Source organism: Dromaius novaehollandiae, chromosome 4, assembly GCF_036370855.1.
Source record: "Dromaius novaehollandiae isolate bDroNov1 chromosome 4, bDroNov1.hap1, whole genome shotgun sequence".
Taxonomy (NCBI): domain Eukaryota; kingdom Metazoa; phylum Chordata; class Aves; order Casuariiformes; family Dromaiidae; genus Dromaius; species Dromaius novaehollandiae.
In genome coordinates, this window is record NC_088101.1 from 35,960,289 (window position 1) to 35,983,346 (window position 23,058).

The following is a 23,058-nucleotide window of genomic DNA, read 5'->3' on the forward strand; positions in this document are numbered from 1 at the left end:
AGTCGTGTTTTACTATATGGTCACTGGCCAGTACATCGAGTGTTCCCCTTTCGAGAACTGTTAGCATATACCATGAACAATTATTATGGAACACTTTCTTCTGTGTTTTCCAAAGAAAATTGTCCCCCAAAAATCCCAGTTTCCACTTGTCAGAACTACATCTATGGAACTTAAAGAGTTGTCCTATACCTTCATCAGGTGTATTTTTTCCCTCTAATTCTCTCAGACAGTCCTACCTCTGTTTAACTGAAATTATTTTAAAATTAAGTTCAGTAGCTGCAGCTTTCGCAAGTGGAAGTTGTTTGGGATTTGTGGGACTTTTTCTCTGAACTGCAGCTATTATGGTACAATTTCACACTGCTGCAAGGAAAAGAAAATAAGGCCAGAAATATAGTTTTAAATAGTTCTTCCTTTTAATCCACCAAGGTATTTTATGTTCTTAATGGCCAACTCTACTGTAAAGGTTTTTCCCAAAACAATTCTTGGTATCACCCTTATACAACCAAGCAACATAAGTTTCTCAGATGGCTTTTAACAGTTCTGTATGCTAAAACCCAACAAACAAGCCACACTACACAATCCTCAGCATATATGGCCTTCAGAGAACAGTTTCTGTCCCTAAATCGGAAGCCTCTGTTCCTCAAAGGGCAGCATCTACGTCTTCTTTTACAGACAAAGAGCTACAGCAATTAGCAGGCCTAGATCCACTTCCGTTTAAACTTGTTCCACTGAGCTGAAGGACAAGTTACATGATCTGCCCTCTGCCTTCCTAGGGGCCCCTTTATTCCTACCCCTGTTTATAGCCACTTCCACTGATCACATTTATCCCTCAATTTCTGCACCTTCCTTTTACTTCCAATGGCCACAGCCAACTCCAGCAGCACTACAGAAATGAAAGCAGACCACGCTAAAGTAGTACTTTGTACATTATGAAATACAGACCAGCCAAACTTTGTCAGAAGGGGAATTCTTAGGAGAGAAGAAATGTTCAGGTAAGTTCTGCAATTCTACGGAGGACTACCATAAAGCTAAAAAGCTCCTTAAAGTTTGTCTTTTACAACTACAAACCCTTGCAAGCAAGAAGCTGAATACACACCTAAAAGCAGCCCCATCACATATCTAAGCATTAGAAGGCTACAGCTTCAACTATTTCCATTAAGTTTAGGCTATTCATTTTCCTCCCTTCTTTCTTGTCTTCCATTTAGCATCAGCAGCTATACTCCTCTTCTTCTTTAGCCCGTCTTCATGCCTCTTACTCTGTTTCATAATCTTGTTGAAATTATAACTCTGTGGCTATCAGAGACTGACACACAATTTACACTGTACAAGCAGGTACTGTGCCCAAAATGAACTTCACTAGCTCCAAATGAGAGTCCACGCAGATGCAGCTGTTTGCCTATGTTTTGTAAATTGATGGACCACAACAGCAGAAAGATCTGAGTCACACAGCATTCACAAAAAGGATATTTGTCCTGAACTGTAATCTGATACTACGAACATATTCACCGCTGAACTCCCAATCCAGCAGCAGCAGGGGGGTCGGGGGAGCTGGGGTGGCCATGCGATAACTGGAACTGGCCATAGTGACCTTGCAACAAGCTGTCTAGGACATATAGATTACATGGACTTTGGGACTGGCAATGCATATATTCCTCACTAACTTTGTATGCTGAGTGGAATTAATTGTCAATTTTGTCCTATGGACACAGGCTGCATTTTTAACGGTGAAGTACACAGTACTTGCAATAGACCTATATGTTTTTTAATATAAGCAGAAGCTCAGCAAGGAAAGTAATCTGCAGGAACTCCAATTGCACATATACACCCATCCCCTCTCAAGCAATTTAGCTATCTTTCACATACCTCATTGGTAGCCTTCATGTTTACAGAACACATTTTCAGAAATACAGCTACAACCTATTTAGTTGTTTGTGAACTAATCAGTTCCAGTCTAATTTATAAATTCTTTAGAAATTTACCCTTATAGCATTTTCCACAATAACCACCACAGTGTCTACCCCCAAGAAGCTTGCCAGAGAAGCTAAACTAATCTGAAGATATCCACACATTATTCAGACCTAAAAGGCTGTAAAAGCTCATGGGATTCAAGCTTGGGTTTAACTTAGTAACCTAACGACCATTCAAAGTCAACCATGGCCAGCGTTGTGACAACACTAAAAACTGAAGGTAAAAAAGCTGATATCAATTCCCATCTTCATCTGCAGTATTGTCTCTCCTCCTCTGAGAGGCAGGAAGAATTTTTGGCTCAATAACTCACTTCTCTTTTGGCTGCATTTCAGAATAAAGCCATCAGTCAGGGAAACTACTTAGTCATATATTGCCTTTAAATGTTTCTCCTGGCTAATCTCTTCCTTAGCATGAACTCAGCTAGGAAAGATACTATCTTCAGTTATTTAATATCCATGGTTCAAGAGACAAGTATACTTGTGGTTAGAGAGACAGGTCCACTGAATCCAACACATCAACATTTTTTTCACACCACCACTGCAATCATCATTTACAGGCAAACCAGACCAGTCAATTACTTTGTGAGTGGCCAGGAAAGAAAAAGACGGAGGAAGCTAAATCTTTAGAGGCAATCACTTTGGAATAGAGGACAGTTTCTACAGCTGACGGAGCATAAAATTTAGGAGGATTATTTCTATTTGCAATTGCAGCTTGCATGATTACTTACTAAGGACATGGAACAATCAGAACTGTCTTATTCATGTGAGGCAGAACAAGAGCTGAGACCTATCCTAAGTGCTAAGCACTAGCCATACGGTTGCACATTCTGATTATCACAACTAGAGAGAGAAATATCAATTTTTAATCACTCAGGATATAAACCCACATCATACTCAAATATTAGAAGTCAAACAAAACTAACAGTGTATGCAAGTAATCTTAACTTACTTGGATGGTTTAAAAACATTAAGACTTGCCCAAAATTGACTTTAGCATGTAAGACTAATATAAAAAAGCTACACATGAAAGTAAGTTGCAACTGATCTTCCACTATTGCACCCGGCAGGAAAGCTAAGACGTAATTTATTAGATTAGGATAACTGCCAAACTAACTATTCAAAGCTACAGCTACAGGTCACTAGTGCCTCTACCAAGCAGGGTTATCTCCTTCACAGCTGTAGTTGCTACCCTGAAACAACGCTGCCAACGTCATCTTTTAGGTTCCGAGTTTTCTTAAATTTCAGCATAAAATACACAGTTCAGCACTAAAGAAATTAAAGCATAACACTTTGCAGCTTGCATTAGTACCACACAATGCCAGGTATTTAGGTAAAAACAGATTTGCAGTGATCCGGGTGTTAAAAAACAAGCTTTCTAATGATGAAATCTTGGAAGCCTCTAAAGCAAAGTCAATAAAATTGGCTACCTGATTTTACTAGTTTAGCAATTTCAAAGAGGAAAAAAAATGCTGTAACTTATTTCTACAAGTCCTCAGAGACACTGCCAAATATATTTTAAAGCTCCCTTTTCTTCCTTTGAAGAGGCACAATATTCTTGGTTGACATCATTTTATATTAAGAACTTCTTTAATCTTTGGAACACACCCAGGGCAGGAAACAGCATTCAGCAAGGAAGCTTCAAAATTAGTCCATTATTTTCTCTTCAAAAATGATTTTTTTTTCCTTAAAGCAAAGGAGAGTTATTGCTAATTCCACATACTGCCTCTGTATTTCACCTTTAAAGTAATTATTAGGCCATAAAATATAGATAAGACACATTATTCACTCCCCCCATTAAAATCCATCTATCACTGATTCCTGAACACAGTCAAACAAAAAAAACTAGGCTTTCTGTCTTGCAGTGGGTAGATGAAGAATGGAATACAGAGCCATCAAGAAGAATTAAAATATAACATAAGTTTTAAGTTTGCAGATGTATGGATATATCTAAATGAAAAGGTTTATATATCTTAACATGTATTTAAGTCTTACCTTGAAAATCATTAATAGGTGATCAGTCTATTAAGGAAAATCACTGCCATGGTTTACATAAATTCAGAAACTGTATTCTAAAGAAGGCCTCAGGGGACCTGTAGATGGCAACCTTAGTAGAAAGGGACTCAGTGCTAAAGGAACATTGCCTTACAGCAGAATCCTCCTTTTAATACTAATTTTCCACCAATGTAAGATAGTCTTGATTCTATATACCAGGCATCATTAAATGCTAAATTATCTACAGAAGGTATATATTGGTAATATAAAGTTATTCCTCTCTGTATAAAGAGAGGCATCCATTGGCTGCATGCAGTCACGCTGACTATCTTGGTCCATGCAAAGCTCCAGTTTATTTCTAACTTCTGAATCTTCTCATTTCTGTCTCCTGGTTATCTTATTTCCTATCAGGCCAAAGCTAGTCCGCTCATACATTGTAATTTTCACTTATACTTTGGTAAGCTGCCAGTACTATTGTAATCTATTTAAACAGATTGACATCTTAAGCTATTTCAAATGTTATTTCCTAGCGTTTATCAACCATTATGGCCCTAAAGAAACCCTAGAACTGAAAGTGACAGGCCTATGATACCAGGCAAGTGAGCAAGTCATGCCTCTTCCTAGGACACCCTCTACTGAGCTTTTCCAGTTTGGATGAAGTAACAGTAGCCTAGAACAACGACAATATCAAAACCTTCTTTTATAGGAGCTGTTTTGTGTATGGAAGAACGGTAACAGAAACAATAAATAGTTACCTGTTTTCTTCCATAGTGCCAGCGGTCATTCTGGTTGCATTTTATGCTGAAACACACACACACACACAAACGCACAATACTGTAATAACGCTTATGTCTTTCTCCTCCCCAGGTTCTCAGACCCATCACCTTATCCCACACTGCCCTGAAAACAGCACAGAAGCTCCAGCCAACACTACTCTCCCTAACCAGAGCCAGCCTTCTGCCAAGAGATTTGTGACCATGCCCTGGCATTTTACAGCACCACACAAATCAACCAGCATCCCTGTATCAGGATCTCTGCTATCAGGCAAGTCTTTCTACAAGTCTAATAACAACCCAGCTTTAAAAACAAAATATTTTTAAAAATCCACAGAGTTTTGATGTAGGCTTGGCTTGAAGGTATTCCCTTCAGCTGAAGAACAATCCCACCACCACCAGCTTGACAGAGCAGCTGACATACTCCCCAGGGCAGCACACTGCCAAATAGTTCATGTAACTCCCCAGAGTTCAGATGCAGCCTTTCAGAAGAAAAGATGGTCCTGCACTTTATATTACCCATTTCAAGGGAAGCAAACACCTACCATGAACAGGCATAACCTAGCACAGCCACTGCACTGATCATCAAGGTACCAATACCGATCCAACTGAAAAATAGCTCTGAAAAAGGAGTTTTTCAGTTGTGCGAGTTGCCCCACTTGGTTCACAGCACAATCAACCACACCACGCAAGGCAGAGGACTGCACAAGAGCAAGACTGCTGCTTTCAATGGCGCTGCCAGCTTACACTGACTCAAAGCGCTCAAACAACAACTTCATTTGGGCCGTGCTTGAGAAGCCACTGACCTGGCATGGGTGCAGGCCAGCCTCCTGGGCAGAGGGAGCCCTTCCTCCTCGTGCAGCCCCATGCAGCCACAGTGTCAGCTCAAGGAACCCATCATGTTGAAAGTCAGCCTGATCAAGCTGCCTCCGATCGCACTGGTGACATGGCTGCAGATCTGCCAGTGCCAGCCCACCACAGAAGACAGGAACATACACCCACACGTGATCTTCCTGCAGAAGCCCACAGTTGCGCCGGCTTAATGTAATGATGTAATTGCAGCCTTAGGACAAAATCTACATATGAAGAACTTCTCCACAGTCCTTACTCAACAACATTTTTCTATTTCCAAATTCAGCCATGGTCTTTCTTCAAACCTCTGACCATAATTTCAAGAAGCACTGTCTTAAGTTCCTCTTTCTCCCAGTTCTCCCGGGGCCACAGTGAGCCAGTTCAACAATACTGCCTTCTTCCTGCTGCACTGCAGAGCACAGGCCCCTCAACTGCCCTGCCTCTACCTTTCTCTAGGGCCAGGAAGAAAGCCAGATGATTGAAATTATCCACATTAAACCACACTTAAAAACAAACCAAAAAAAATTAAGTCAGAGTCTTGCAAAACTGTATTCAAGCATCTAATCAGTGACTGCATCATCTCATGTTTCAAAAACTTCACCTACGCTCAAAGGACCTTGTTGACACAAATTCAGCCACAACTATGAGAATGCACTTCCAGAACAGGCAGACTCTAGCTAAATATTAAGATTTCATTCACAATAAGCAAATTTATTTATGTAATAGAAACTTGCCTTTCTCTGGTCTCCAGGAATGTAAGCACACAAGCCTTTTGCAACCTCTCACTGGAAACAAAACAACAAAAATGAGTGAAGTATGAGGTCCTAGGTACATGGAAGTAGGCAAACAAGTCCAGAGGAAGCAGTGTGCTACGCCTGGTGACCCCCAGAGAAGCGGGGAGACACTGCCCAATTTCAAGGAACTAGTGCACTACGCTAGAAACAGCAGTGGGCTCCATTCGGTGATCTACAGTAGTTTATGGGAAACAACAGCATCTGGAGCATTTGCCTCTGGAAGACTTACTCCCTGTCTCTTCCAATATCTATCCAGATACATGAAGTAGAGGCAACCTTAAAATACAGCATTGTTGTGACATCAATTTTACAGGTCATTTTTACTGTAGCAGACATAAATCACTGTACTAAAACTGCAGCTTACTTGCCATAACATACAGGATTTTTTTTTTTTTTAATCTTAAGATGCTTGCAGTGACTAAACAATTTTGAATTTCTTAACCTTTGTTACTTTGCTTCATATCCTAGAAACAAACAGCTTCAACACTCTTGACATCTATATTGATAGCTAAAAAGATGACCACGTGGCTGAGAAACCACACTGCTGAGCAAGCTGCTCTCCGCTCTTACGCCTGAATTTATGAGATTCGGGGTTCATCTGAGCTCTAACAAGATTATAAGCCTGTGCAGACCAAGTCAAGTCACCCAGATGAAGTAAAATATAACTTTATATCTGTATTTTTATATATGATATTAAGTAACAAGCACAGAATTGTTTCAATTCAATAAATTCAGTTTCAAACAGCTCTGGAGTTAACCACCATTTTTGTTTTGCTATTAACATGAAGTAACCCTGACCCTTTTTAGAACGGTATCAGTTCTGCTTTAATTGTATTTTCTCAGATGGGCCTCAAGAAAACAGCACATTTTTTCCTTAGAGAAATCCTTCCCATGTCCACGAAGGCCTAGCAAAGGCCTTTATTCTGCTACCCCACAGGTAAGGGGAAACTGAGACACTATGCCTGCCTTTTCCAAGGGAAAAAGATTACTGGGTTTCCCTTAACTACCTCTAAACTGAAACAAGGAAAGCATGGAGAAGAGAATTAATATTTGAAGGCAATACTTAGTTTGGATAGTTAAAACTCAACTAAAATATCAGAAAGAAAATCCTTAAGTATATTCTCTACTTAAATACACAGCTCCTTAAAGTTCACAAATATCTGGATACCTACATTCCTAATTAAAAAGATATTATCACAGTTGAGAAAGCAACTGCTGAACAAACAGATCTAGGAAATGGTGTTTTAGTGTTGTTAAATTAAGGAGAAGCAATAAATTATTTTTACTGTACCTCAGTAATAGTGATTCAATTTTAACAGGCAACGACAGTCTCAACTCAGCAGAAGCTATTGTGTCATCTGGGGAAGGGCATATTCAGACAGAGATGCAAAACAGACCACAATACGGCGGAAAAGAAAATGCAACAACAACAACAACAAAAAAATCACAAAACATACAAGTCACTGTAAGAAAGGTACTGGTTTATATCAATCCGGCAACTAGAGCAGTAACCAGCTATTTATTGACTTTTTGCCGCAAGATCAACAAGATGTTCTCAAGATAGGAATCAAGTAAGTAATAAAGTTTAGGTATTTTAAGGAATAATAGAGTATACTCAAGATGACTTGACACGCTTCGCAGTTTTTAAGCTACAGAACTGAGACAAGATCTCCCTGAACTTCCCCAAAGCAAAAAGGCACAGGGATAGAGGAAACCAGGAGGTGATCCGCCAGTACCGCAACTTGTAGCCAAAGCAAGAGGACAATGCAGAGCACAAACAAGCTTTTCAAATGGGATTACCACTATTCAGCCAACATATTCATAAGTGCAGCAGTCCTCTTTCCCAGCCTACCCACAGTGACCTAAGTGACAGTTGATTCTGTGGCTTCAAAACTCCCACTACTATATCATGTAACCACCACAGAGATGCCATTTGTGGAAAGTCAAACATCTACTACCACCTTCCCACACAGACAGGCAATACAGGAAGGGTAACACTTCTTCCCCAAAGTTAACTTTAAATTGCTACTCTTCAATGATTGCCACACTGCCTGTCTTAACTAATATGCCAATTTTCACTAGCTGGAAACATGGGGGAGAGGGGGGAATTAAAAAAAAAAAAAAAGTCCTGGAAACAAATTACATTTTATTTCTTAAGTTGTTAGCTGGGTGATAGATCCATATAGTTAGCTGGATTTCTGCAGTCATCTACTCTGTAACATACGGTGTCCTACTTTCTTTAGCTATAAAGATATGCAGGAGTCGCAGGCAAATGCTTTGCAAGAATCTCTAATGACCTTAGTCCAAGTTGAAATTGTGACAAATAGCTCTGCTAAATAAAAAGCACCAAAAATACTTTTTCTTCAAATAAAAACCTCATGTCAAGATAAAGTACACAGCAGCAACTTAGAGGAAAACAAGGTTGTAGCAAGTATAGGCAAAACAGCTTAGGAAATCTAAGAGTTGGTCTCATAAGAAAATCACGCTGGTTAAGTACAGAAATACTTGGGTAGAGAGCCCATGACCTCAGTGGCATGGTGCAGTTTTTACAAAACAGGTATTTCTGAACTGATTGAATCCGGTTTTTTATTAGACATTAAACATAAGTATGGTTTTCTACTGGAGGCAGTCCACTTCAGCAGGCCTGAAGGCTGCCATGGCAGAAGCAGATGTGGTGCACAGGAATACAAGCTCAAGCCTTTCGACACAGAAACTGATCTTGCCTCTGGACACGAATGGTTGGCAACAGCCTCTTTTCCATCCCTAGTAAAATTGCACCTGACTACGCAGCCTGGAAAAGCGGCTCAACAGCTAACTGAAGGATTATCATTTCCATTTTAATCAGACCTACATACTTTGAAGGATTCTCAGCTTCTACAAGACCCTCTGGGCAAGAATTAATGGGGAAAGCCAGCCTGAAGCAGAGAAACACAACTTGGAAGGAGACCAACAAACCTGAAGCACCAAAGAGTCTGACTCACAAAAGCGTAAATTCAGATCAGAAAGAATATCCCTCAGAGCTTCAGTTTTCAAACCGCCGTCTTTACTTGCTTAAAAAAGCAAGATCTCTGTGGTTACAAATGGGCCACTCCTTGGCCACGCTAGCATTCTTGGCTTTCCCATCACGCTGTCACAGCCGCGGAGCAGAGCACCTACAGCCGCCACAGAGCGCAAGCAAGCCCCGTAGCCAACCCGGGGAATAACATGCCTTCGATGCTTGTTTGCAGCATATGGCAATGAGGCAGCAACACTGCACAGCCTACAGAGGGGCTTCAAACAAGAAGCACAGCCTCAGGAAGATGCCTTCAAAGTTTTTTTTTTTAAAAAAAAAAAAAAAGTGACCAGACTATACTCAGTCCCAGTCAGCTTCAGAGCATTTGTGAACAGTTACTAGTGATATACATTAAGATACTGGAAAATGATATAAACAGAGTCAGTGACTATATAAGAGTACAATTCAGTACCAAATTAAATTTGCATAATATCTTAATAAACAGTCTTCCTCCTCTGCACTGCATTATTTTAGTGCAATTTCACTGTAGACTTGCAGTTATTTTGATCTTAACTGCATTTCCATACATTAATGAATGCAAATCTTTTAAATTTAAATTTTACAAAATGAGTATTTTTGGACTAAATAATTAGGGACTATTAGGTAGTTTATGAAACAAAGGTGTTTCTCAAGAAAGCTAAGTAGAAGAATTTTCTAAGAAATGCACTTCAAGAACATGCTCCTCAAAGTCTGCGTCAAGACTGCAGACTTTACAGACAGAGCCACAACAGCGTATGAGGTTATTTGAGAGAAATAGCTAGGACTGGGCAAGGCAAAAAGGGGGACTATTTGGGACAGAGAAAGAAAGGCATACCAAATATGTCAATGCCCTTTAATGGTGACAAAAAGAAGTACTGGGGTTGACACCTAGAGCTGAAACACTGCCTGGGTCTGGCCTGGGAGGAGGAAAGGAATTAGAGCTGGTGGGAACAGGAAGGAGAGAAAGTTTGCAGAAGAGCGTGGAAAGAGCCCCCTGCATGGGAATAGCTGGTGGATCTTGAAGGACAGCAGAGCAGCAAGGGGGCAGCACCCCAGCCTCAGGATGCCGGTGAGCAGAGTCGGTTCTGTGACCCAGCCGCGGCTTCTCCCCACCCTCTACGCAGCCCCAGGCCAGGCTGCGACGCACCAACAGCTCTGCAGCAGCCTAAGCGGGAGAGCAGGGCAAAGGGAAGCACTTTCTGCATATGATGACCAACAGCCTTAAAACTAATCTCAAACAGAACCATGGGTTTGGGCTTCCCCCCCCCCATCAAGTTTTCTGACATTAGACTAAATTATCTGGGGAACTGAGGTTATTTTGACCACCTCACTTCAGGCAGAGAAGCAGCCTCCATAGGAGTTTAGACAAAGAAGCTTAAGAAATTGATGCTTTAAATTCTGCTAGTAAACAGCTGCTGCCTTTGCCAGAGAACGAGATTTTAAACAGGCAGGTTGCAGGCCCAGTTACACATGTACACACACCTCTCCCAGCAAGATTTTACAGGAACGTTCCACACAATTTACCCAATGTGGGGGTTTTTAAGTCACTGTAGTGTCTCGGCACCTTCCAATGGAGACAAAAACAAGTCCATAAATGTCTTGAAAACTGATTTCTTCCTTAATTTCCTCAAGGCACTCAGGCAATTAGGAGTGTATTAGTGGGAGGATATGCATAGCATCAGGTTGTTCTGTTTTTCTCCCCCCCCCCACACACACACTTAACTTTCCCTTCCTCCCAACATACAGACTTAAAAAGAATAAATAAATAATAAATAAAGTGAAAAGGAAGTTTTTGTATTTTGTTTGGAAAGCCAAAGTTAGCAGTTTCTTTGTACCTTTGTAGTAAATAGGACAAAAGCTTAACTTCTGGCCAACATTTTCCTTTCTCTTGAAGTATTTTTTTTTTTAAAAAAAGAAAACCACTATAAGTAGTAACACAGATCCACAGAACTGCTTTATTAAGCCATCCACTGTTTATTTGCTCCCACACATGCACACTTTGCCAAATTTGGTTAGTCTATAGATACATGGATTAGTCCATCAACTGACTTCTCCTGCTCTAGCAAAATAGAGAAACATTATTTTAAAATCTCTGTGAAGATCCAACTTGGGGAGGAGCACAGGAGAAGCAACTCCCTTGCCATCAGCACAAGCATCAAGACCAGCCAGGGCGGACTTTCCTGCAGGTGGACAGGAAGGGGGTGAAGTCCGGCAGGGTGGTGGTGGCAGCATTGTTTTGTTGCCCTTTTGTGCTGGCTTTCAAGTGTGTTGGGTGGGAAGGAAAAACTTTTTATGATCATCTTTCAAGGACAGAAAAATGATTGGGGTCAGAAGCAAGTCTGTTATAACAGCATTTGTTTTAAAGTCCTGAAGCCCTAGGAAACATTTCTCTTGACATGAAAATGACAGGTTTAAAGCAACTGTTTTTGTAAGTGGCATTTCAACTTAATAGGATTTAATCCTCAAATTAACATCCCCACAGTCCTCACAAGCTCGTGGACGTAAGCCAAGGAGACAAACAGGCTACGGCCAATTACTGCTCTTGCCAGACAACAAACAGCTAAGGGAACTGATTAACTTCGATCACAGTAAAAACGGAGAACTGAAGGGGACCTCTGGGTTATCAGAGCTGGAGTCCCTACTACTACCTGCCACACCAGAACCCAGTCCTTTTCACATTTGTATTACTGAGCTGCAAACTGAAAGCAGCTCGATTGCAGTGTCTCAGGATCCCCAAAGGCTTGGGAATGCTGGTCCAGCACCTGCCAGCTTTAATGGCAAGAACCTTCTATAATTCCCAGACTAAATATGTTAATGCCCAAATTATCCACAATATTATCCAACACTGACCTTTTCCAGTAAGGCAAAGAAGAGAAAACTTAGAGTGCAAAGCAAGACCAGTTTTTGCTTGTTTTGGAGTTTAAAAAAAAATAAATAAATAAAAATAAATAAATAAATAAATAAATAAATAAATAAAAAGCCTTCCCCAGCAAGGAATGCTTTCCTTGCAGTAATCCTTCTCTGAGCCAGTTCCAGTTAAATTCATTTCTTGAGAAAAGAGATGACCAAAAATATATAGAATATTGAAAACATACAAAGTCTGAGTTGAAACCACAATATCCAAGGCTGGCTTCACCTGTTCTTGCCCCACGATTTATTTCATAAGTGAAAAAACTGTCAGACCTCTTGACCACTGTATCTCAGCCCTACCACCCATTATCAGAAACACTTGCTCTCCAGCTAAGATGTATGAAGTTAGTCTCTCACAATAATGTATTATCAATAATTTTAATCTTTATACCAATTATCTCTATCCAAATCCAGCTCTACATCTACTACAGAAATCTAGCAACATCCCAGTAGAGTCTCTTACCATTTTCAGCAAATTGATTTCAATCTAAGCAGTTTCTGTTTCACTTTTGCTGTCCCTAAGTGATTAGGGAGTAGTACATCATCTATTATAATGCTATTTGATGATCTCCATTTCTAGTTTTCCTGGAAAGCTCATATCCTCCAATATGCATGTTCTGTCATGACTGCTGTGCTACTATTTTATGACTGTGCTGTCCAGTTTAACACTCTGCAGTAAAAGCTTCCCAATTTTATACCCCAAGCTCCTGGTATTTGTGTACAAGTTTTTCAACTTCACATTTGGACAAACAACCTTAACAGCACACACACACTCCTTAGCTTTTGTCCATGGCTTTCTCTTTCATGCTGCTGTTGAGAGCAAGAGCGGGGGGAAGTGGCAACCCCAAGCTTTGATCTACCTGGTTCCTTCCCTTAGGACTGTTCTAAGCTCCCATGAAGTTCTTTCCTCCTACTCCTCTCCGGTACTTTCCCATAGCTCCATCCGTTCTCCACATCCCTGCCTCTGCAGGCTTTGTCTTCCTGTTCACAAAACAGCTCTGGTAGAGGCTCACTGGAACTTAACAGTTCTTTCACCTTTTCCTTGCAGAGTAAAATAGGTTATTATCCTCAGCACCATGTGTTACCTGGAGTTTCTAGTGACTGCTTTCCTAACCATGAATGACTAGAAAAATCTCAGGGGGGAAAAAAAAACAGGGCACGCTTCATTTCTAAATATTGTCTTCTAGAAAGTTAAAGATACTCCGCTAGATACAGAGAATCCAGCTGTCCTATTAGAAACTGAAGTGAGAAAACATTCAAACTGGAAACTGAGTGTAGTCACTGAGAAGTGTGAAAGATTTTAGTTCTCTATTCACAGCAAAACAACAGTCTTAACTTACAGAGCTGCAAGGATACTACCATAAGAAAGCTCTGAATCCCAAACAGTGGCTTGTCACTTTTCTTAAGCAATAATAAAGAAAATCATGACAGAGTGTGAAAGCAGCAGCCACAAATCAATACTTCAGCACTCCCGACATGTAAAACGAAGTCGGAAGCAATTTAGAGCAAGAAACAATAGCTAGCGCTGCCTCTGCCACTAGCTGTTCGCGCCAAGAGAAGTACAGACTCTACTTACTAAAAGAGAATGTGATATGAGCAAACTTGCACAATACAGGCAGCAAGGAACGTTTCAGCTTCTTACAGCACAGAACAGAAGATGATAATATAAGTATATTTAACAGTAGTATGTCTGCTTAAGACAAACTGTTAGCAGCTGATGGGGCACTTTAAATTCTTGGAGATCATCTCTTTTCAAGATGCTTCAGAAAGTTAGGACCAAATGCTAGTTTTATTAGGATTATTTATGAGATAAAGATGTTTTCTATAAAAAGAACAGTACATCTTACTAACACATACTTTCTGAAAATATCCATTCTTCATGTTTTTATTAGGAAAACAAATGTTCTGCACACATACTTCAAGTATACATGAGTATTTTGTCCTCAATTTAATCTCAGTAATGTAGTTTAAAAATCCTACTTTTATCACAAAGAAAAGTAGCCTCACTCCCTGGAATCTCCCCCTATACACTTTTTAAGTTATCATCATAGGCAAACTGACAGAATAGTTGCTGGTAGTTTTCTTCTTTATAGTATAAGAAGTGTTTAAAATAAAATGAGGGAGGGAAATGGAGGCAGCAAGTGAGGAAGTGGTTGCACCTAACTGTAACAGTGCAAGTATGATTTTACCAATAATTGGTTTTATGTACAGAGAAGATGCAAATTAGTACACTACCAAAACATTATGTGGATTCCATACCAAATTTTTATATATAATGTTTACATATACTGCATAACTTCATTTCCCCAGATCAAGCCCCATATTGTTGATAGAAAGGCAAACGTATGCGGACACCTTATCACGAAGCTTCGTGTTGTTGAAAACGGTGTCTGGTTTCTGGGTCCAGGCTATACCACCAAAGCTTAAAACCTTAACACCAAAGTTACAATTACACCTTTCAAAGTATTAAAGGTGACGACATCCATCAGCTCCACCTACTTCAAAGTATTTCAGAGCTATCCATCCCAGCTTGGAACAGCACCTCACCTCCTGTACAGAAGGGAAGGTGGCCATCTTCATCTTCACAGGTTTGAAATGAAACTCTGTCACAGCCTCAGTAGTCAGCAAGACAGAAATGCATCAACTGCTACAAACACAAGAGGGAACACAGCTTCTATCATCTCTGCTGAGAGGGCACAGCAAATTCTCTGCAGGGCATTTCAGTGCCATGACCTCACTCCTTCAAGGGAAATCAGGCCCCACTGCAAGCACTAACCTATCCCATTTCTTGTCTACTCAACCCTTGCTCCTGTCTTGCATGGCAATTTAAATACAGGCAAAAAACTAAGACATAAATTTTCATTCTGACACAAAATCTGAATAAGTTGCCTATAACGTAAAACCAGACACATGCCTAGTAAAACAAGAAGAGCTGCTCTGATGCACACTAGCCTTTTTTCAAAGCCAAAACAAGAATTCTACTGCAAGTAATTCACATTTGGTTTCCAAATTATTTTTCAGCAACTGACTGAGCTTGAGCTGCTGTTAGACTTAGCACATCTACTTAAACACATAAGTATGTTTACTCCTCAACTTCTGTCTTACTAACATCCTTGCATCTTGTCATTTTTAGGCATCCTTGTATTTTAAATATAGCTTAATATGCCACATACTGGCTATACTTATAGCACACAGGCCAGCATTATACTTATTAGCCAAGACCTTTTATTATTGATTCCTTTTTATTAATATTCAATGAATACTTTTTTAAACTATCTAGTTGCCACTTTGGGATTACTTTAAAGATGAACCTGGACCCTGTGAGAATTCTGCAAAAGCGATAAGATGAGGGAAGTTGCTAAGAAAGCTCCACCAGCAGCTTACACTGCCACCAGGTCCCTATCCCAAACTCCTGGGTGCGCAGACCCAGCCCAGTGATGCAGGTACAGACAGTTGAAGTGACAACAGTAGAGAGCGGCACGCATGAATCGATGGGGTTAAGGAAAAATGATCTACTGAAAGCCTGCAGTAGGATTGATCATATAAAGGATTAGCAGGATATATAAACACATGTGATACATCAATTAATCCATTTGGGATTAAGAGACCAAATTGCTGATAAGAATTCAGGGTAGCATCAGATGAATGACAAAAAAACAAACAAAAATCCAGAAGAAAACACTTGAGATTTAGTCTGAGATTAGACAGCAGGTAACTCTCAGCATGCTTGATTCCATCTGTACTTTTTCCCCCCAGACACAACAGGAATTTATTTGTACCAGCTTACAAACTTTTTTTTTAATATATAAAAAATATATATAATGTTCATAATATTAAAAAAAATTGACTAAACCATTCAGCTGCAAATGGCCCTTGTGCCAAAGGGATAAAATCCAGAGCCTAGATGTTTATCCTTAAATGGAAGCTAACAAGGATTATCAGAAAAACCCCTAAGACTTCCTAATGACTTTAGTGGTTTTTGTGTATATTACAGCAATTAATACCACGGCCTGTAGAGCATAGGAGAACAGCAAACCCTCAACAGAGGACAGGAAATACTAAGGCATCAAGTTGTGCTGTTAAAGAGCAGAAAAAAGACAAGCCAGATCCAACAATAAAGTAGTAGATAAAAAGAGATGAGTTCAGTGCTCTCAGAGGCATACAAAACCAAAACAGCTCTTAGGAAACAAAGAAACAGAGAAAGTGGAAGGGTTATTTGTATAAATCTGCAGTGTCTATATCTTGAGAATCTTCAATAAGCAAGATATACACAGCTCAAGATTTCCTTCACAGCAAATCCCCGATTACATGGCCCAGTCATCACAAAACTGCACAAGGACCAGGTTAAACCAGCTTTCCCACATAACCTCACAGGCCTTTAGCATCCTAGTATTTTGCAAAAGGTAAACACCAGGGTTCAGTCTTGCATCAGTTGGTCCCCAGCATGTCAGAAATATATAATCATTGCTGCAGTCTGTGCCCAGGGAGCACATCTAGATGGACAGAGTTAATTAAACAATGCTAAGAAAAAAAAAAGAGAATCTATTCACCATTGTATAGTATTGTTTACTTTATCTAAAAAGAAATACAAGTTTTTCCTATTCAGTTCTACAATACAGGCTCTAAAATGCAATCAAAATAGAATAGGGTCATCAGGAAGTAACAAACCTGATGTGAGATTACTGGATCTGTAGAAGTATAAAGTAGTTTTGACAGTTTTGTCATTTTTGAAGTGGATCATGTTATTAAAATAACACACCATAAATAAATATTAACAAAAGATTAACCTTGCTGCTTTTTTCATAATACTATGTTCATTTCCTATCTGTCCAACAAGAACTTTTTTTCCATAAGAAATAAATTCATAAACTAACAAACTCATGTATCTTAAGTGCCTTGCAATAAGGAATAATTCTTCTTTTAATACATTGTTATGTATTTAGCATATTACAGAAAAAATTTACAAATTTTAGACACCCTGAGGGAAAACAAAATAAGAAAAACATGGAAAAACTGGAGGACAAGAAAGAGATGGAAGTTTCTTTTGGTGCTTTTTTATTTATATATATATATATAAATGCAACCTAAAAATTGTTGTTTAATGAGCAATAAATAAAAGACTTGTGTTTTTTCTGCTGCTGCAGCTACACTATTCCCAGAGTCATGCTGATATCTGCAATCAGAAGCGTGCATAAATAAAGAGGACAAGCATAACTTGTTAGTTACCCATTCTACTACAATCATTGAAGGAGAAAAAGTTAAAAATTAAAAATAAATTTTAAAAAAGCAAGGGGGATGCGAACTTTTTTGATCTGGATTACAGAGACATAAGAGCTGGCCACCCTCCACCCCCTTTCAGACTAGCTGATGATGCTCTTTAACAGTCTGGAGAAAAACGTTGACAATTCTTTCCAGTACCAACATACCAACCTTCTTAGATGCCAGAACAACACACAGTTCAGGGAACTGCTGAAAGCAGTGATCCTCTGACACTCTGCAATAAACCTTCTCCCTTAAATGGATACACCTGAAAACCATTAATGGGGTCTTCAAACTGACATAACAGCCAGGTCATTTCACAGCAAGCAGTGAGGAATTGCTACTCTTTCAAGCATCTTCATTTCTCCAAACAGCAGTAAAGGCTAAACACGAAACAGTAAGCTACAAAGCACTACAGAAAAACAAAGCAGCAAGAACAACTTCGTAAACATGCCTCCCTTCACATTACCCTCACCTGGTTACAATACAAAGGGTAAACAAGTATGTGAGAGTCCAAAACATACTTTTCTTTACTGTAGCCACAAATAATAAAAAGAGGTTTGACTTATGCTACAATGTCAGAGCTCTAAAATGAAATGCTTTCTCTCCATCTATAGATGACAGACACTGGCTGATCAAGTTGTAGTCTCCTCTACTGTAAATAAAGCAGGAAATGTAATGGTCAAAGGTACATGGAGTCTGTCTTAAAAATCTGTATTTCAGAAAATCCAAATCAGCTGAGAAACCCCAAGCTATGCACTTGTTCCCATAGCCCTGTAGATGCAGGAAAGGCCCAAAATCCACACATTGGGGGGTTTGTTGTTATGGCTTTTTTTTGTACCAAGAGGAAGAAAAGAGAAAGGCCCAGGGAAAATGCAGAGCTGCCAGGCACCAGGTGACCAGGAACATCTAGCAAGTAAATTTAACCGTTGCAAAGGACACCTACAGTTGTTTGAGATTACATTACTTTCACAGGATTTGTACTGATGAAGTATTAAGAATAACACTATTAACAGCCTATTGAGAGCTAGCTTCAACTAAATCAGTAGATTTCCCACCCAGCAGGAGACCTCACTGATACCGAGAGCCACCACAGGAACTCCAACAACTTCAAGGCACGTAAAACAAATCATACCTCTTCTAATCTCACTAACAGCAGCTTCAGGTCACCAGTCCAAAATACCACCATGCAGGGGCATATTAGTCATGGTTCTTTTTAGGCTACTGCATAATACAAGCCTATTTTCCAGCCTTGACTCTTCCATAAGCCCCAATGGCTTCCAGGTATGCCTCAAGGCTTCCTCCTCAGGAGTCAGGACCAGCCTAAGCACAGAGATAAGAACAGCAGGGTAACTCAATACACAATAGGAAATAGTTACTTCTAAAGACAAAAAAAAAAAGATTAACATACAGCTACATTACCTAAGCTTAGTATGTCAAGATACTGACTTGAAGAAACAAGAGTTAATTCTGCTTCTTCTTTCTCCTTCTTCCCAGAACCTTCTATTTTCTGCAAAGCGCTCTCACTCTGAGACAGGCTTTGCTGAATTTAGCAGTAACAGCAGAAAACTTTACTACTACTCCTAGCTGCTACTCCTGCTCATTTCCAGAAGGTATCACCTCCATAGCAAAGAGACAGAAAAAATATATACTGACTGACCCTCAGCACCTGCAGTTCACCACCCGGCATATCAACACAAATCACCTCTGGTATCAACACAACCTAGGATACCTGGTTGAAACAGCACCAGCTGAAGAGCCAGACCATCATTTGTTCCTGCTGCCCAACACTAGCTGTCCAGTACAGCAAACCAGGAAGGCCAGCAACAGTTACAGTCACTTTAGCAAGATACAACAGAGCTCATCATCTGCTCCCCACTGCTATTTCACATTACCTTGTACTAAGCCAGAGGGCAAGGATCTCAGGATGTTCAGCAATAAAACTTGGATTTAATGCCTGAATGGTCCTTTTAAACACAGATGAATCATAATCCCTGAAGGTTATGGTTCTCCATACTTGAAAGGCTGCTCCTGATGGGATTAATTCTAGTAATAGCATATCCAGTCACCACCATTAAACAAATAAAAACCTCATAATCAAGCAGATAAATATATGTAAACAAGCCAGTTCCTAAGCTCTGAAAGGACTCAGCACTAAGTCTAGAGGAGGGCAGTTTTATTCCTTAGCCTAAAATTTAAGCAAAGTTTTCAGAAACAAAAGAATCCCTCTGCTCACTCAGAGTACTGATTACCTAAATCCAGGCGCTTCAGAATCTATGTAGTTTTCTCCTGCCAGTCTTCTCCAGCCATGTTCCCTTTAGGAGAGCACCTAATCCACCTCACTGAGTCCAATGACAGACTAGACATGGCTAACAATAGACTGTTGTCATCCTGTTGTGCTTCAAAGGCAATAAAATAGATCATATTCCTCAGCTGAGGTCTTTACAAGGTGGCCCTATATTCCTCAAAACCTTGGCCAAAAGACAGGCCCTGGAGATTACAGACAGATGGATGCTGGTGCAGTGATACCACAAATGTTTTGCTTTACACCACAAACTGATGAATCAACAGCTGTACAACCTCAGTCCACTTTCAGTTCTCTTACACCATAGTCCTCTGCTGTACACATTTGAGTTAACAAAGAAAAAGGAAAAGGGAAAAAAGAAAAAGGAAAAGAAGAAAAGAAACCCATACCCTACCTCAGTCTTTACATTAGACCAGCCAATACATAGTAAATTTGTAGAGCAAAGGTTCAGGATATTTTAGAAAGGTCAATGATATACCTAACAAGCAGTGAAACAGTGACCTCTGCTTACTCCCTGGACTTTCATTTTGAAGGGACAAAACTCTGGATCCACATGTTGGGCCTTGGAAGAATCACAGAGTTCTTGGACAGAGATTACAGTCTTGACAGCTTGATTTTCTTAAAGAGTTGCAAAGACATTAGATGTGTCTGAATGCTATTGTCTTCCAGACAAAAAGTAATTTTCCACTTCCAACATGAAAATGGCACTGTAAGTAGTATGTCCTCTCACTTTGATGGAGAAATTCATTTCTGCACAGACTGCCCTGACTGGAAGGATAAGAAGAATGGAATCGCTAACTAACACTTCTGGTTAGGAGGCAAAGGGAACCAGCAATTTACTTCTCCGCTCCTTACATCCCACTGCTGCTACCAACTCAAATCAGGCTGAGCTGAATGGATAATGAAGCAGAAAGCAACAACTGATCAACTTGCTGAAATTTTCTTTAGAAAAACTCTTACATCTAAGTATTACTGATAGAGAACATAAAATCACTGTAGAGAATCCATCAGAAATGTTATTAAAAGAGTCTGTTTAAAGAAAAAGTTGAAGTGTCACTTTGAGAAAATTTCTTAATTAAGTTCTTAATAGCATACTTCTTGCTGAGGTGAGCTACAGTTTCACTTACATTTTTAAAAAGTAATTAAAACCCAAATTGCAAGTTCAGTATTTTTCATTGCTGAAGCAAAATCTGGGGAGCATACCAAACTGTGCATTACGTATTCTCAACAGTAAGAACATCAAAAATGCATACATGCAATGCAAACAGTCTAGGAGCTGCCATCGCTATGCCAAGAGAGCAAGGGTTTCTGGGTACCTACAGCTCAAAAAAAAAGGGGGAGGGGGAAAGAAACAATTTTGTAATTGGCATGTTACCCCCTGACACAGGGATGAACATATGCATGACAGCTAGTGTTAAAAGCATAAGAAAAGAAGATTTATCCTTTATTAAGTGTTAATTGTAGCATCCTGGTCAAAATCCAATCTGACTAACTACAAGCTATATATCTAGACTTTCCTAGGCAGTTTCAGATGAATGTTATTCTTCACTTCTGCCCTCTGTGATGATGTTAGTTCTGTTACATGGCTGCTGCTTTTCATCTCGACATACTGAAAATGAATAAATAAAAATAAATCCAGCAACAGAATTCAAGCCTACATACAGCTCAAGTGCATTGGAACCACTTTGAAGAGGAGGAGGAGAAGGAAAGTAATGTCTAGATAGAAATATTTTCTTTTTTCAGGGCTTATCCTTAAAAGGAGCCATAGCATGGCTGGTAGTAAAATAACACAACCTCTCCTCAGCAACACACTGGTCCTACATCCTCCTTTACCCCTAGAAGAGGGGTGCTAGAAGCCAATCTGAGCATGACAGAAGCAATTTACCCAAAGCACCTTATGCTTGGGCTAATCTGAGCAGCACAGAGACTGCAAGGCATCAGCTCAAAACTGACATAAATTAGAGCAATCCCAATTGAGCCTGAGGAGAAAAATATAATAATTTTTGTCTTCCACACTCCCAAATCCCAGTACTGTACTTCATATTGTGCATTCTGGAGAAACAGCTCAGTGCTGGGACAACTATTTAGTTAACAGAAAAAGAGCCCTAAACAAAACCTATCTCAGGTTTCTCAGTAACCTCACTCCATCTACAGCAGTGCCGGACTGACTTGTCACAAAATACAGCTGGGTCATCAGCTGCCCCACATCAAACAAAGGTGGGAGGGAAATTATTCTAGGACATTACAGCAATATTTACTGCTGTTTATTTGCTCTAAAGCAAAGCACTTAAGATTACAAAAATACTTACGATTACAAAAATACTAAAAGAATAACTTAACACTAATACTTACTTTGCAGTAACCATGTTTTACTACCACAACTCTTTTCCATATCTGGCCAGAGCTGAGGATGTCTCCTCCAGGTCTGATATTGTCTGCCATAGTTATGGCATTCAGTTTGCTGTTTTTCTTACACAACAGACATCACTCAAGATGATTTTACTGAATGCTTTGTTCATTTATTTTGTTTGCATTCATAAGTCTTTAGGTTAAGTGAAAGGCTAAGTACAGATCAAGCATGCAGTCTGTATCTATTTAAATATATGTCAAAATTCTGAAATGTTACCATATCAAAATGCTTCCATCAAATCCCTTATTCATACAAAATAAAATAAAAGGAGTCCTAGCTTGGGGCCAAATTTTACAGTCATTAACTGAGCACCGCTCCCACTGACAGCTGCATCTCTCCCATTTAATTTCATTTCCATGGATGCTGATAAAGAAATTACTAAATTTGACTGGTTATTTGCATATTAAAACTAAAGGAAGTAACCACAGTAAAAAGTGGTTAGAAAATACAACAGTAAGTTTTGGTTCCTAGCCCACTGGCCCAGAAAAGTATAACTTGCCTCTTTTTATGTGATTAGGGTACTCACTCCCATGGTAGCAATTATGCTCTCTTCCTTTGCTGGGTCTGCGAGGTTACACTGCAGGCAGTGAAGAGTACCAGTTCCACCAAAGGCTGCTCGCAGATGCATGCAGATTCCAACGCAGTGCTGCACTTGATATAAGCTTATTATATATATATACATATATAGGTATGTTTTAACATATGCTTTTAAGTTGCTGCATTCAGGACACACAATTGGGGAACATGTCATCCTATACAATAAAC

General features: G+C 39.6%; 1 protein-coding gene across 11 annotated transcripts in view; it reads right to left on the reverse strand.

Moving 5' to 3' along the window:
- INPP4B (inositol polyphosphate-4-phosphatase type II B) overlaps nt 1–23,058 on the reverse strand; it is a 400,661-nt gene that overhangs the window by 294,480 nt on the left and 83,123 nt on the right. The gene's annotated exons all lie outside the window — the stretch shown is intronic.